The following is a 14,472-nucleotide window of genomic DNA, read 5'->3' as shown; positions in this document are numbered from 1 at the left end:
CACAACTAAGTCAATTTAGCAAAACTGTAGTTATTAAACAGTTATCAAGCAGTGGCACACACATTCATGTCATTTCCAAAACAGAAAGTGCAAGATTGTCAGAGAAATTTTAAAACAAGCTATTAGTGCACTTTTGTGCATGATGTCACTAAGATGACATATCAAAACAACACTAAATTAAAGTGCACTTTTTGTACGGAACGCTAGTTTAAAACCAATAAAGTGCACTTTTGTGCATGATGTCACACAAGATTTTTCAATAAGTGTCAAATTAAAATGAGCTGCATAATAAAAAATCAAATAGTGTTTGTCCTTTGCTATGTGGTACGTTCCTGCAGACATTATCTCCTTTTATTGTTGACTATCTTTTTCATACGGTGTTGATCTGAAAATGTTTGCCTCTGCATTTTGATGGTGTGGGCGTGTGGCACCGAATGGAGACGTTGACATGCGGTGTAAGCACTCTTTATTCTCTAGCAGGTGACTTTTCAAATGATACTACATGTTAGCAGTAATGCTACTTTTGGTAGCAACGCTTTTGCCCCACACTTGACAAATTACTGTTGTCTGTCCAACACATCCCCACTTAAAGCCAAACCACCACCAGAGGATGGACCCCCTGCTGTTTTCTTGGGAATTAATTCTTCCTTCATTTGTTACTAGATTCACACCTTCTTTCTCTCGTATTACCACTCGCACCACAGTTAACTTTACCTATGCTGCTACCTCTCTGCTCCACGAGGGCGTATACGTATGTGACGTACTGTATGTAAGAAGGTGCGCTTGCTGTCAGTGAGAAGGAGAGACAAGAATGAGTGAGGAGAGCCTGTAGTGTAATGCCTGTAGCTAAAAGCAACTGGTAAGGATGTATACTCGATTATCACGATATAGTAATTTTGTATATCACACAGAGCCAAACCCGTGATATATCGAGTATATCGATATATCACCAAGCCCTACTCCCTTTGCTAATCTTACATAGGAATCTTACAAAGGCTCACGATTTGATTCGATTCCAATTCTTGGGGTGATGATTCAATTCAGAAACGATGTTATATTAAATTTGTATGTATTTAACCAGGTAAAATCCCACTGAGATCAAAGATCTCTTTTCCATGGGACACCTGGCCAAGAGGGCAGCAGCAAGGTAACATTAAAAACAGTAAACAACGCATAAAACATCACATTTAAAAAATTAAAACTTTCTCACATAACCCATGTGCATACAGACAAGGTAGACTGCAATCCTTTCACAGAAGCTTTAAACTCATTTAACGTAACAAGGGTTTTAAGTTGAAGATTCGATTGTAGGTTATTCCAAGCCTTTGGTGCTGAAAACCTAAAAGCTTTCTTGCCCAGTTAAGTTCTTACTTTGGGGATGACAAATTGCAGAGCATTCATTGAAGGAAGATTGTGACTTCCTTGTTTCTTTGTTAAAAGACAAGATAGATAATATGGAGTGATACCCAGAATAGTTTTGTAGATGAACACATACAGATGTTTGAGGCGTCGAGCAGCATAAATATGATTCTCGATTCAAACCGATTCAAATCTGGCAATATATTATTTGGTATCAGAATTATAACCAAATTTTTAAAACCGGTTACATGTTGGGATGTCGGCCACCGATCAGTATATGCCGATTTTGGTGAAAAAGAATGTGATCAGCACCTGCCGATTAATGCCTTTCAAAGCCTCGATCACCCCTGACAAGGGCTGGGCAATATATGGAGTTTGTAAGATGTATCGATATATTTCAAACAAGATTATAATTAAGAATATATGGATATAATTTATTTCAAGTTAAAATGACCAAACACCGCTTATTTGTTGTGTTCCTTGATTCTCCCCCTCTCCTCACTCCCTCTCATGGGCTACTAACCCCTCCCCCCCCCTCCCTCCTTCAAAGACATGCTTGCACGTATTAGAACATCCATGATTGTTTAGTATGAAGAATCACGATTGGTTGAGTTTAGGGCAAAACATTAGGGACAGGCCAATCAGAGGCAATATAGGTCATGGAACCAGGACGGGAAATCACAACAAACATCCTAAATGACGACGAGAGAATAGTAAAAAAGAAAGAGGGAATATTCAAGCGGGCGATTTATATATTAAAAAAACTAGTGGAAGGTGGCAGAGGGATTGTCTTCCTTAGATTGTTCTTTTAGCGATGTAGACCACTTCCAGGAAACCCACAATGCGTCTACTTGGCCACATTTGGACAAATATATGCGTCTGGATAACACATTCATTTTTGTTGTTTACCATGTTAGCCCAAATCAAAACTGTTCTCCAGTTGCCAAGCCGGGCATATTTTGCACAGGAAATGCTGCCAAAAATGTATGCCGAGATGAGGAAAATTATAGCCGCACAATTAAGTCAAGTCACTTATTTGGCACTGACCAGAACCGTACGTGTGTGACAGTCCATTACATCGTCGACTGGGAATTAAAAAGGGCCTGCCTGAAAATTTATTTTTTGTCTTGCGTTTGATACATTTTGTATTATTTGCCCAGTTATGTTATTTATTTTATGTAGAAAGGATATTTTGCAATTTTATTTATGTTACATAATTATGTACTTTCCTTTTCTGTGCTGTTAATACCCATCTTGACTAACTAGGTTAATACAAGTGTCACTGACTGTTAACAGTACAGCTATCATTCACTTCAATTTCAGTGAATCTCGCTCAAAATTTAATATCTTTATATGTATACTCTCACCGGAAAATATATTTAAGATATACTGTATATCAAATATGGAGTTTAAGTAAAAATACATTACGATATACTTTTTCATCCATACCGCCCAACCCTACCCTGACTGGTACTTTTTTGTTCACTTGACTCGACTGATAGAGGCGGTTACCAGTTAAGTTAATATCATCACCTCCATTGTGGCAAATAAATTACATTCCTTAATATCTCAGCATTATCAAATACCATCATCATTAGAGGATGAGCCTTTCTCGTAGTAAGAGCAAATCACAAGCAACTATGCTAATCGCTAAGCTCGCTTGAAACAACAGAAGAAATAGGTGCTTCAAGAAGTTTCGATTTTTATTTTCATGTTTACAAACTCAGAATTTTGTTGGCAAAAAACAGATGGTTCAGAGGGGTCATGTTATGACTTTTTTATACATTTAAAACACTTCCTTTTGGTCTACATAACATGTAATGGTGGTTCTTTGCTCAAAATGATTATATTTTACAGACCACCTTCAAGCTGCTTTCTGGCCATCTCTTTGAGATGCGCCGTCATTCCTCCACTTTGACAGTGTCTTCTCTCCGTCAGCCATGTTGTATTTTTTATCGCTTCTTTATGGAGTCTACTGACAGATATCACTAGGGCTGGGCGATATATCGATTTACGCAATATATCGCGGGTTTGTCTCTCTGCGATATAGAATATGAATATATCGTATTATTCGAGTATACGTTCTCACGCAGTTGCTTTTATCTGAGGCATTACACTACAGGCTCTTCTTACTCCTTCTTGTGCCTCCTTCTCACAGACAGCGAGCGCATAAACTTACACACGTCACATACTGTCACCTCATACGTCACATACGTATACGCCCTCGCCCAGCAGAGGAATAGCAGCGTGGCTAACGTTAGCTGTGATGCTAGCGAAACCGTGCGAGGGATAATACGAGAGAGAGAAGGTGCGAATCTGGTAACAAATGAAGGAATAATTAATTCCCAAGAAAAACAGCACGGGGTCCATCGTCTGGCGGTGGTTCGGCTTCAAGTGGGAATATGTCGAACAAACAACCGTAATTTGTCAACTGTGGGGCACAAGCGTTGCTACCAAAAGTAGCATTACTGCTAATATGTAGCATCGTTTGAAAAGTCACCTGCTAATAACTTTAATAAATACAGTTTTGGTAAATTGACTTAGTTGTGATTTCCTTCTGTGCATGAAAGTTTAAAATGAGCATATATTAATGAAAAATGAACAAGAATGTTTTAATGTAGACACATAGAATCATCATACTGCTGTGATTATATGCATCAAGTGTTCATTCAAGGCTAAGGCAAAATACCGAGATGTATATCGTATATGGCCTAAAAATATCGCGATACTAAAAAAAGGCCATGTCGCCCAGCCCTACTTAGAACTATACGGTACTTTGTATTAGAAATGGCAACAGCGATGCATGTGCATGTACGAGCAAGTCTGCCCCACCACAAGAGGATAGAGAAAAATAAGACAACTTATTGACTGCAACGTCGTACTGCAAAGATTTTTTTGGGTAAAACTTTAATATAGTATCTGCTGATGTCATCGATTGGAAAAAAACGTCACAAATGGAGCAAATGACAAACAGCTTGTTTGGAGGAAGTATGGCGTAAGGAAATATTTTTTATTAATATATCCACCATTTCACTGCTGGACTCTATAAAGGGGTTCCGCAGCCTCCGTAGCAGAACCTCCAGGTTCTATAACAGATTCTTCCCTCAGGCCGTAAGACTCTTGAAAGGATCATAATAATCCCTTCAATTCCCCCCAAAAAATGGATTAAATCGCTGGAACTTAATGACAATATAACATACATCCATAAATGTGGACGCATATGCAAAAGTGCAATATATTTATCTGTACAGTAATTTATTTATAGATTTATATATAAGAACAGACTTAAAACTAGGGGAGACAGGGCATTCTCTGTGGTCGGCCCTAAGCTCTGGAACACTCTGCCCCTCCATATTTGAACTGCTCCCACAGTGGAGTGTTTTAAGTCTTGTCTTAAGACTAGGGCTGGGCGATATTGGCTTTTATTAATATCGCCATATTTTTATGCCATATTGCAATATACGATATATATTACAATATTTTGCCTTGGCCTTAAATGAACACTTGATACATATAATCACAGCAGTATGATGATTCTATGTGTCTACATTAAAACATTCTTCTTCATACTGCATTAATATATGCTACTTTTAAACCTTCATGCAGAGAGGGAAATCACAACTAAGTCAATTGACCAAAACTGTATTTATTAAATACTCGTCAGTCTCTCGCGGGTGACTTTTTAAATGAAAGAACAAGTTAATAGTGTTGCTACCTTTGCATATTGCTGTTGTCTGCTGAATATCTTCCCACTTGAAGCCAAACAACTGCCAGATGATGGATCCCCTGCTCTTTATTTTAAGCATTTATTGTTCTTCCTCCATTTGTGATAAGTTTCACACATTCTCTCTCTTGTAATGTCAAAAGCTCCGCTCCGCTCGTACGACCTGCTTCAGCTAACGTTAGCCATGCTGCTACCTCTCTGGTCGGCAAGAACGTATGACGTGTCACGCGTGACAGTATTTGACGTATGTAAGAAGGCAGGCTTGTTTTGCGTCTCTGTGCGAATGAAAGACAAGAAGGAGTGAGAAACTCCAGTAATGTAATGCCCGCAGGTAAAAGCAACTCGACCTGCCTCAGCTAATGTTAGCCATGCTAACGTTAGCTCACAGTGAGAGCGTATGACGCTAGACATGGGACAGTATGTGACGTATGTAATAAGGTGCGCTTGTTTTAAGTCTCTGCGAATGGGAGACGAGGAGGAGTGAGAAACGCCAGTAATGTAACGCCCGCAGCTAAAAGCAAGTGGAGAACATATAATCGAATATTACGATATAGCCTTTTTATATATCGCACAGAGACAAACCTGCGATATATCGTTTATATCGATATATCGCCCAGCCCTACTTAAGACCCATTTTTATTCTCTGGCTTTTAACACTACATGGGTTGTGTGGTCCTCTGTTGCCCTCTGTGTTTTAAAATGTTTATTTTATTTACTGTTTTAATTGGTTTCACCCTTAAAATCGTTTTTATTCATATATATTTTATATTGTTTTTATATTGGTTTTATATGTATTTATTTATTATTATTTATTTTTATTTTTTGTTTTTATTAAGTCATTGGTGGAGCTCAGGATAGTATTTGAATGTTGTTTTTAATATTGTTGTGCAGCACTTTGGAAACATTTTGTTGTTTAAATGTGCTATGTAAATAAAGTGGATTGGATTGGCTTTATTTTGTATCGGCACCTCTTTGATTTTTTTATCCTGCACTACCATGAGCTAATGCAACGAAATTCATCAATCAATCAATCAATCAATGTTTATTTATATAGCCCCAAATCACAAATGTCTCAAAGGACTGCACAAATCATTACGACTACAACATCCTCGGAAGAACCCACAAAAGGGCAAGGAAAACTCACACCCAGTGGGCAGGGAGAATTCACATCCAGTGGGACGCCAGTGACAATGCTGACTATGAGAAACCCTGGAGAGGACCTCAGATGTGGGCAACCCCCCCCCTCTAGGGGACAATTTCGTTCTTATCTGTACTGTAAAGTTCAAATTTGAATGACAATAAAAAGGAAGTCTAAGTCTAAGTCCGAGCCATGCATCCATGGTTTGATTTGACTTATTCAGATCCCAAACACACAAAAACAGGTAGAAATAGGTAAGAAAAGTTGGTTTCGCGCAATGTTGTGGTTTTTACTCTTGTTTAGTTATTTTGTACTATTGACTTTATTGTGGTCAAACAATTGTATTCAATAAGATAATAAGGAAATAGTTTAAACATCATGTAAATATTGCCACACTGTTCATAGCACTCATCATATCTAATAAAAAAAAATGTACAGTTAATTCTTGTGATTGGTATCGGTTTTGGTATCGACCAATTTCACTCATGAAGATCGGTATTGGAATCGGCAGTAAAGACCTTGATCGTAACAATTCTCATTACATGTTACAAAAGAGCCTCTTGGCAGCTGAAGTATATATATACACAAAAAAAGGAATCATTTAGAATCAAAATAAATAAGAATCATATCGTGATGTTTTGTTTTTATTTTATTTAGCCTTTATTTAACCAGGTAATAATCCCATTGATATCAAAGATCTCTTTCCCAAGGGAGACCTGGCCAAGAGGGCAGCAGCAAGGTTACAATAAAAACAGTAAACAACACATAAAACATCACATTTGTGATGTGAATCAATCATTTTCGGCGCGCCCCTATACAAGACTAAAAACTTCGGAAACCAAACAAAAAATATGTCTTCAAACACCCACTGTCAACATGCGTGACGTAAGTAGGGGTGCAGCTATTGATTATTTTATTAATCGAGTAATATATTGGTTAGTTGGTTCGATTAATCGAGTAATCGGATAAAACACTTTGTCCTTAATGTGTTTTTTAAAGAAAATGGTTGAAATAAACAAATATTTTGTTCTCTTTTTCATAACCTTCATACTTTTTTTTCTTCTTATAATCAACAGCATTAAAATTGCACTTTCAACATTAATTTAAAAAAACAAAACAAAAAACTCTCTGCGGTTCTTAGCCAGACGCCACCTCTCTCATGTGTGGGCTATTGGAGCGTCCCTGCACCATGTCTGCGTGATATTTAAAGTTGTCAGTTGTCTGCTTCATCTGCGCTTATGCCTTGACGACAATGAGTGTTTCTCGAAGAATGTGCAAAGAAAAAAATTGAAAACATTTACAGTGAGAGATCTACAGTCGTGATCAAAAGTTTACATACACTTGTAAAGAACATAATGTCCTGGCTGTCTTGAGTTTCCAATAATTTTCTACAACTCTTATTTTTTTGTGATTGGAGCACATACTTGTTGGTCATAAAAAACAGTCATGAAGTTTGGTTCTTTTATGAATTTATTATGGGTCTACTGAAAATCTGACCAAATCTGCTGGGTCAAAAGTATACATACAGCAATGTTAATATTTGGTTACATGTCCCTTGGCAAGTTTCACTGCAATAAGGCACTTTTGGCAGCCATCCACAAGCTTCTGGCAAGCTTCTGGTTGAATTTTTGACCACTCCTCTTGACAATATTGGTTCAGTTAAATGTGATGGTTTTCTGACATGGACTTGTTTCTTCAGCATTGTCCACACTTTTAGGTCAGGACTTTAGGAAGGCCATTCTAAAACCTAAATTCTAGCCCGATTTAGCCATTCCTTTACCACTTTTGACTTGTGTTTGAGGTAGGGGTCTAATGGTACACAAAAATTTTGGTTCGGTACGTACCTTGGTTTAGAGGTCACGGTTCGGTTCCTTTTCAGTACAGTAAGAAAACAACAATATTTAAATTTTTTGGTTATTTACCAAATTTGTAAACAATGGCATAACATACATATACACACAGGGTCCATTGCCAGGGTTAATGTGGTCAACATATATAAAATAAAAACTAAATAACATAAAGCTCAGAATGGTTTCTTAACAAAACCTTTCTACATATAAATTGCTTTTTTTGATTGATTGATTGAGACTTTTATTAGTAGATTGCACATTGCAGTACATATTCCGTACAATCTACCACAAATTTGTAACACTCCAATACCTTTTTCAACTTGTTTAAGTCGGAGTCCACGTTAATCAACGTTAAAATGCCTCAAGTTGTTGCTCGGATTAAATAAAATGACAAAACTTTTCTTCTACATATAAAAAGTGCAACATTAAACAGTTTCAAGTCAACTCAGCCTTAGATGAACTTTTCTTTTCCCCCCCAGCCTGGCTAACTTGGCAGTAAGAGGATATATGGGCTCATTGTTCTTCCACCATAGAAGTGGGTCAAAATCTAGTTTTTAATGCAATATGGACTTAAATCTGCTGCTATAAAAAAATTTGTTATTGCTTTAGCCCTGCCTGACTCGCCGAGGAGAGGCTGTTTAAATGCGGTGGTGACGCTTCAAATGGGTTAGCATGTGTTATGAGAGTAGCGTATGTTTGTGTGTGTGGCCCTTTAATATGTGACCGCATGTGAGGTGAGTGTGTGGGCGAGCAAGGTGAGGGAGCGGTAGCGTGAGTGCGGGGAGTGGCTAGTGTTTTCTTGGATTGGCTTTATGCAAAACTTCAATAAAGCCACCATTTGCAACTAATCGCTGGACTCTTAATTTACCCTGGAGTCCGGAGCTGTGGAGACCCACTGCCGGGTAGAGTGAAGGTTGTTGCCCCCGAGAATATATCAGCCTTGGAGTAGTGTCTCCCCTGCACTCCTCGACTACGGTCTGGGAGCCGGAAGCAGGAAAGGTGTGACACATGTTTGACGTGTTGTCAGAAGCAGCTGCTGAACAATGTCGGCAAACCTCCGTCCTCCATTGTTGTATCGCGCAGCCAAAGTGTTCCTAAACGGGAGATCTTAACGAGGCAGGAGGGTCTTTCAGCTCTGGCTTTTACATGTTGTCCTAGCCCGGTCGCTGCCAGCATGTGTACTCGTTCGGTACACCTCCGAACCAAACCGAAACCCCCGTACCGAAGCGGTTCAATACAAATACATGTACGGTTACACCCCTAATTTGGGGTCATTGTCCTGTTGGAACACCCAACTGCGCCCAAGACCCAACCTTCGGGCTGAAGATTTTAGTTTGTCTTGAAGAATTTCAAGGTAATCCTCCTTTTTCATTGTCCCATTTACTCTGTGTAAAGCACCAGTTTCATTGGCAGCAAAACAGGCCCAGAGCATAATACTATCACCACAATGCTTAACTGCAGGGATGGTTTTCCTGGGATTAGAGGCCTCACATTTTCTCCTACAAACATATTGCTGGGTAATGTGGCCAAACAGCCCAATTTTTGTTTCATCTGACCACAGAACTTTCCTTTAGAAGTCTTATCTTTGTCCTTGTGATCAGCTTGATCAGATTTACCATGAATTGATTAACGTGGAATCCGACTTAAACAAGTTGAAAAAGTTATTCGGGTGTTACCATTTAGTGGTCAATTGTACGGAATATGTGCAGTATACCAATAAAAGTCTCAATCAATCAATCAATAAAAACAGCAAACTTTAGACGAACCTTAAGGTGTCGCTTCTGGAGCAAGAGCTTCCTTCTTGCATGGTAGCCTCTCAGTCCATGGTGATGCGAAACACGCTTGACTGTGGACACTGACACCTGTGTTCCAGCAGCTTCCAATTCAATGCAGACCTGCTTGTTGGTGGTTCTCAGTTGACTCTTGATCATCCTGACCAATTATCTCTCAGCAGCAGGTGACAGCTTGCGTTTTCTTCCTGATTGTGGCAGTGACAAAACTGTGCCATGCACTTTATACTTACGAACGGTTGTCTGCACAGTTGCTCTTGGACCTTAAGCTGCTTTGAAATGGCTCCAAATGACTTTCCTGACTTGTTCAAGTCAATGACTATTTTTTTTACTTTCCCAATGTTGCGTTTGTGACCGAGTCTAAAGTGAGAAGACATGTCACTATGTTCCCCCGTTTGTCTACACCGTTTTAAAAAGCCCCTTGCGTCCTGAGGTCCTAGTTTGTGTTGTGGTTAGTCTAAACCAGTATCACACTCTTGACACAGGAGTTGAGTTGAGTTTGAGTTTATTTGGAACATGCCTGCATACAACATGATATGTCACAATTTCCAGTTTCTCTATTCAACATGTTTGGAAAAGGAGTAGGAAGAAGCAGAGCTTATTTAATCATCCCCCTTTTTTTTTTACATAACATTTGCTAAAACTTTTGTTCACTTCCTGTTGTCAATTTATTCACAATATACTCCATAAGTAATCACAATAAAAATAAATAAATAATACTCGGTCGGTGAAGTAAGTCACTTTTCATATGGTGAGATAAGTAAGATTATTTTGAAAATGAACAGATGGATGGATGAAATAAATTCAGAATGTTTATCATGGTTCTTCTTCTTTGTACTTTGTTTCTTTAAGTGGATCATATTGGTACATTGTTTGATTGCTTTGCTTAATCCATTCCATAATTTAATTCCACATGCAGATATACTGAAGATCTTAAGTGTTGTACGTGCATACAAATGTTTTAAATTAAATTTTTCTCAAAAATTATTTTATATTTGGCAGCAGATTATAGTTTGATTTGTGTATAATTTTAGCTGTTTGCAAACTCACTATGTCGTAGAATTCCAGTATTTTTGATTCAATAAATAAAGGGTTTGTATGTTCTCTATATCCAACATTATGTATTATTCTAACTGTCCTGCAAGGGAAATGCTCTAACATAATTTTTTCTTGCCACAGTGTGACACAATGATAACATTTTCCGGTGGTGGGAGTAGTAACAGGGTTTTCTGTCATTGAGCAGCTGACAAACATGGTATGTTTATTTTTGTTTGCACTTTCTATGATCGTGCATGAGGCCCTTTGTTTAAAAAAATATCCCCTTCAAGCTGCATTGGTGCGTTATTACAGCTCAGTGTTCAGAATAAAGCTATGTGGTTGTAGTGGAAGGTTTCCTGGTACACTGACTGCTTATGCTAAATGCTCCTGTTGCATAATACCCTAACGCTATCTAAAAGCACACGGTGGGATGACACTTAAGTTTAGTGTAAACAAGGAAAGTGGCATAATGGCGGTGTCGTGTTTGCGGCGGCGCTGCATTGCCTTTTGTAGAAGGCGCTGTCGTTGCATAAACAAATATTGAAGTTAAGTCAACTCCAAATAAAGACTAAGTTGTTGCAGATTGTTCTATAAACTCTTTTTGAACTTTACAGCGTTGGATATTTTGGCCTCTTTAATTAGAAAGTTTTGGAGTTCAATATTGGAACTGGCAATTGATATTTCCCTTTTCAGTGATTGGTAGGATTAGGCTTGGCATTTAGGCATAATGGAGTGCACTACTTGATAAAACCAGTGGAGGTGCTGTTGATTCAACTAGCTTGCGGTCTAACAAAGGACAAATTATGTCCACTATGGGCAGCTGATTGCCAGTCATTTCTTAGCTTGTTACTCTCTGCAATAACGTAGTTCCTATTAGTCTTCTGTTGAAATGTACAAAACATTTATTTTTTTGTCTCACTACTTCACATTTAAGCTAGTTTAGCGCCACAACGAGCATAGCGTCTCCTTCTCTCTCCTCCGTGTGTTGCCTCGCTTACCCAGCTAACACACAGCATTAAAATAATGTTAACTAATAGTTCTCCCTTGGTTAGTTAGAATAAAACTCAGAACTAAAGTTTTGAGAACATTTGCAATAATTCTGCAAGTTAGAAGCCTTTGCATTACTTTATTTAACATACCTAAATAATCGGTATGAATCATCCTTGATCTAATCGTGATGCATCGGAGAATGAGTTGAGCGTGTGCAGTTCAATTCTCAGGCGGTATTCCCTGGTGGTTCAACCATGACACTCACTGAGTGCCTGGTTTGCCAAATTTGCGGCAGTCAAACACAAGCAAATAGGGTCGAGCCTCAATTTACAAACTTAATTTTTTTTAACAGAGTTTGTAAATAGAAAAGTTTGTTTATCGAAGTATAATTCTCTTTAAGAAAAATTGTAAACAATAAACTTTTGCAGCCTTAACAAAAGTCTATATTTTAGTAAGAGTGTGTACATTTTGAACACAATAAAAAGCGGTATACTTTACTGTATATCAGTTCTCAAAGATCTTAGATCAATGGTTTGCTTTTAGGTTAAATACATTTGTTAATAGATATGACATTTTAAACAAAAGTGAATATGGGTATCGTCCCAGTCGGTCAACAACAACAGCAATAATTGATTTGGCAGAAGAAATTTCAACTGCAATAGATAGAAAAACAATATTTTGAATTTCCATAGATCTTCAAAAAGCATTAGATATACTCGATACACTCCTTGGACCAATACTGTTTCTCATGTATGTCAATGATATTACAATGGTTTCCAAACTGTTAGTGTATTTTATTTGCGGATGACACAACCTTATTTTATTCAGGACAAAATATTACAGATGTGTTTGATTTAAATCGTATATCTTTGAATACTATTAAAACAAAATGTGACTGATGTTTTGCAGTAGTAGGAAAAGTGGAGATGGCTATATGTCAAAGGAGTTGAGATTCAAAGAGCACAAGAGATCAAGTTTCTGGCTGTTACGATTGATGAATATTTGACATGGAAATTACATATAAATGATACAAAGTGTGTGGAGTTTGCATGTTTTCCCCGTGAATACGTGGGTTCCCTCCAAGTACTCCGGCTTCCTCCCACTTCCAAAAACATGCACCTGGTTTAATTGTTGTAAAACTTGTAGTCGCCAACATTGAAAGTCAATTGTTGTAGTTTTGAAAATAGGGGGCAGATAATATGTTTTGTGCTTTTTTCTGCTCCTTTACATTCATACCGTATTTCCTTGAATTGCCGCCGGGTATATAGTATGCGCCTGTCTAGAATTACTGCAGGGTCAAATTCGTTTCGCAAAATAATTAACGCATCCTTAGCACTACCGCCGGCTCAGGATTAACGGCGGGTCAAACTCGTTTCGCAAAATATTATTTTTATTAGCGCATGTGTAGAATTTCCGCCGGGTCAAACTCGTTTCGCAAAATAATTAGCATATGCCTAGAATTTCCGCCGGGTTAAACTCGTCACGTCACGAGTGACACGTCCCCTGTCATCATTTTCAAAATGGAGGAGGCTGATTTCAATCATTTGAAATCGCACGAAGGGAAGAAGATTAATAGCTGTTCAGTAGGATTTAATGTCCAAGCTATTGAATATGCTAAAAAGAACAGTAAGCAGCTATGTTTTATTAATATACCGTAGCTGTGTGTGTCAAATATGAGTCATTAAATGACTCCCGCCTCCTGGTGGTAGAGGGCGCTAGTGATCCTTCTTGCGACTACTGAGCTGCAGAAGAAGTGACAACAAGCAGCAAGAGTGAGCAGCGAGAGCGTTTTTTTCCTCTCGCTTGCACTTTTAACATGGAGGATTTGTGATGTGAATTATATTTGTATATATATATCTAAATTAAAACAGTTTTCTAAACTGGACTTTCAATCGAAGCAGGAGGTAAGAAAGGAAGATCTCCATCGAGACAGTGAGACTTTTAAAACTGAAGAAAGATAAGGAAGACTTCTATAAACAAGTTATCGATGCTTTTGATCAGAAGGAGCTGCACATGGACTTCATTTATAAGTAAAGGTATTAAATGTGCTTTCCTTACATCACACTCAAATTTATAAGCGCAGGCCTAAATTTACCGCATGCCTTTAGTAAGCGCCAGAGTGAGAAGAGGTTTTAAAATGATTAGCGCATGCTTGCCTTTACCGCATGCCTTTGGTAAACGCCGGAGTGAGATGATGTTTTAAATTAATTAGCGCCCCGGCGGCAATTCTAGGTAATACGGTAACTAATGTTGTTTATTTTTTTCCTTTGTTGGATTTTTTTTATGAATGAACTAAAAAACTGAACTGAAACAAACATCACAAGCGAATGATGGATCAATTTTCTATTTAATAACACAGCCAAAACACCCCACAACTGAACTTATTTGCTGCCACTCTGCTGATAGTGTCACAAGCTCTGCGGTGCACTCACGGTATTAAATCACAAAACTCCTTAGCTTTAACAGCCAGGTCGCTACAATGATTTGGAATAAAAAACAAATCCAGTTGAATTTGTTGGATAATCTTCTTACCATTCAGCCAAAGAAAGTGGTAGAGAGAGAGTGGAGGCGGTATCAACAGCT

At 38.1% G+C, this 14,472-nt stretch overlaps 1 protein-coding gene across 1 annotated transcript in view; it reads left to right on the top strand.

Moving 5' to 3' along the window:
* mib2 (MIB E3 ubiquitin protein ligase 2) overlaps positions 1 to 14,472 on the top strand; it is a 135,646-nt gene that overhangs the window by 829 nt on the left and 120,345 nt on the right.

Source organism: Nerophis ophidion, linkage group LG06, assembly GCF_033978795.1.
Source record: "Nerophis ophidion isolate RoL-2023_Sa linkage group LG06, RoL_Noph_v1.0, whole genome shotgun sequence".
Lineage (NCBI taxonomy): Eukaryota > Metazoa > Chordata > Actinopteri > Syngnathiformes > Syngnathidae > Nerophis > Nerophis ophidion.
The sequence above is the reverse complement of the archived record's forward strand: the minus strand, read 5'-3'. Positions and strand labels throughout refer to the sequence as shown.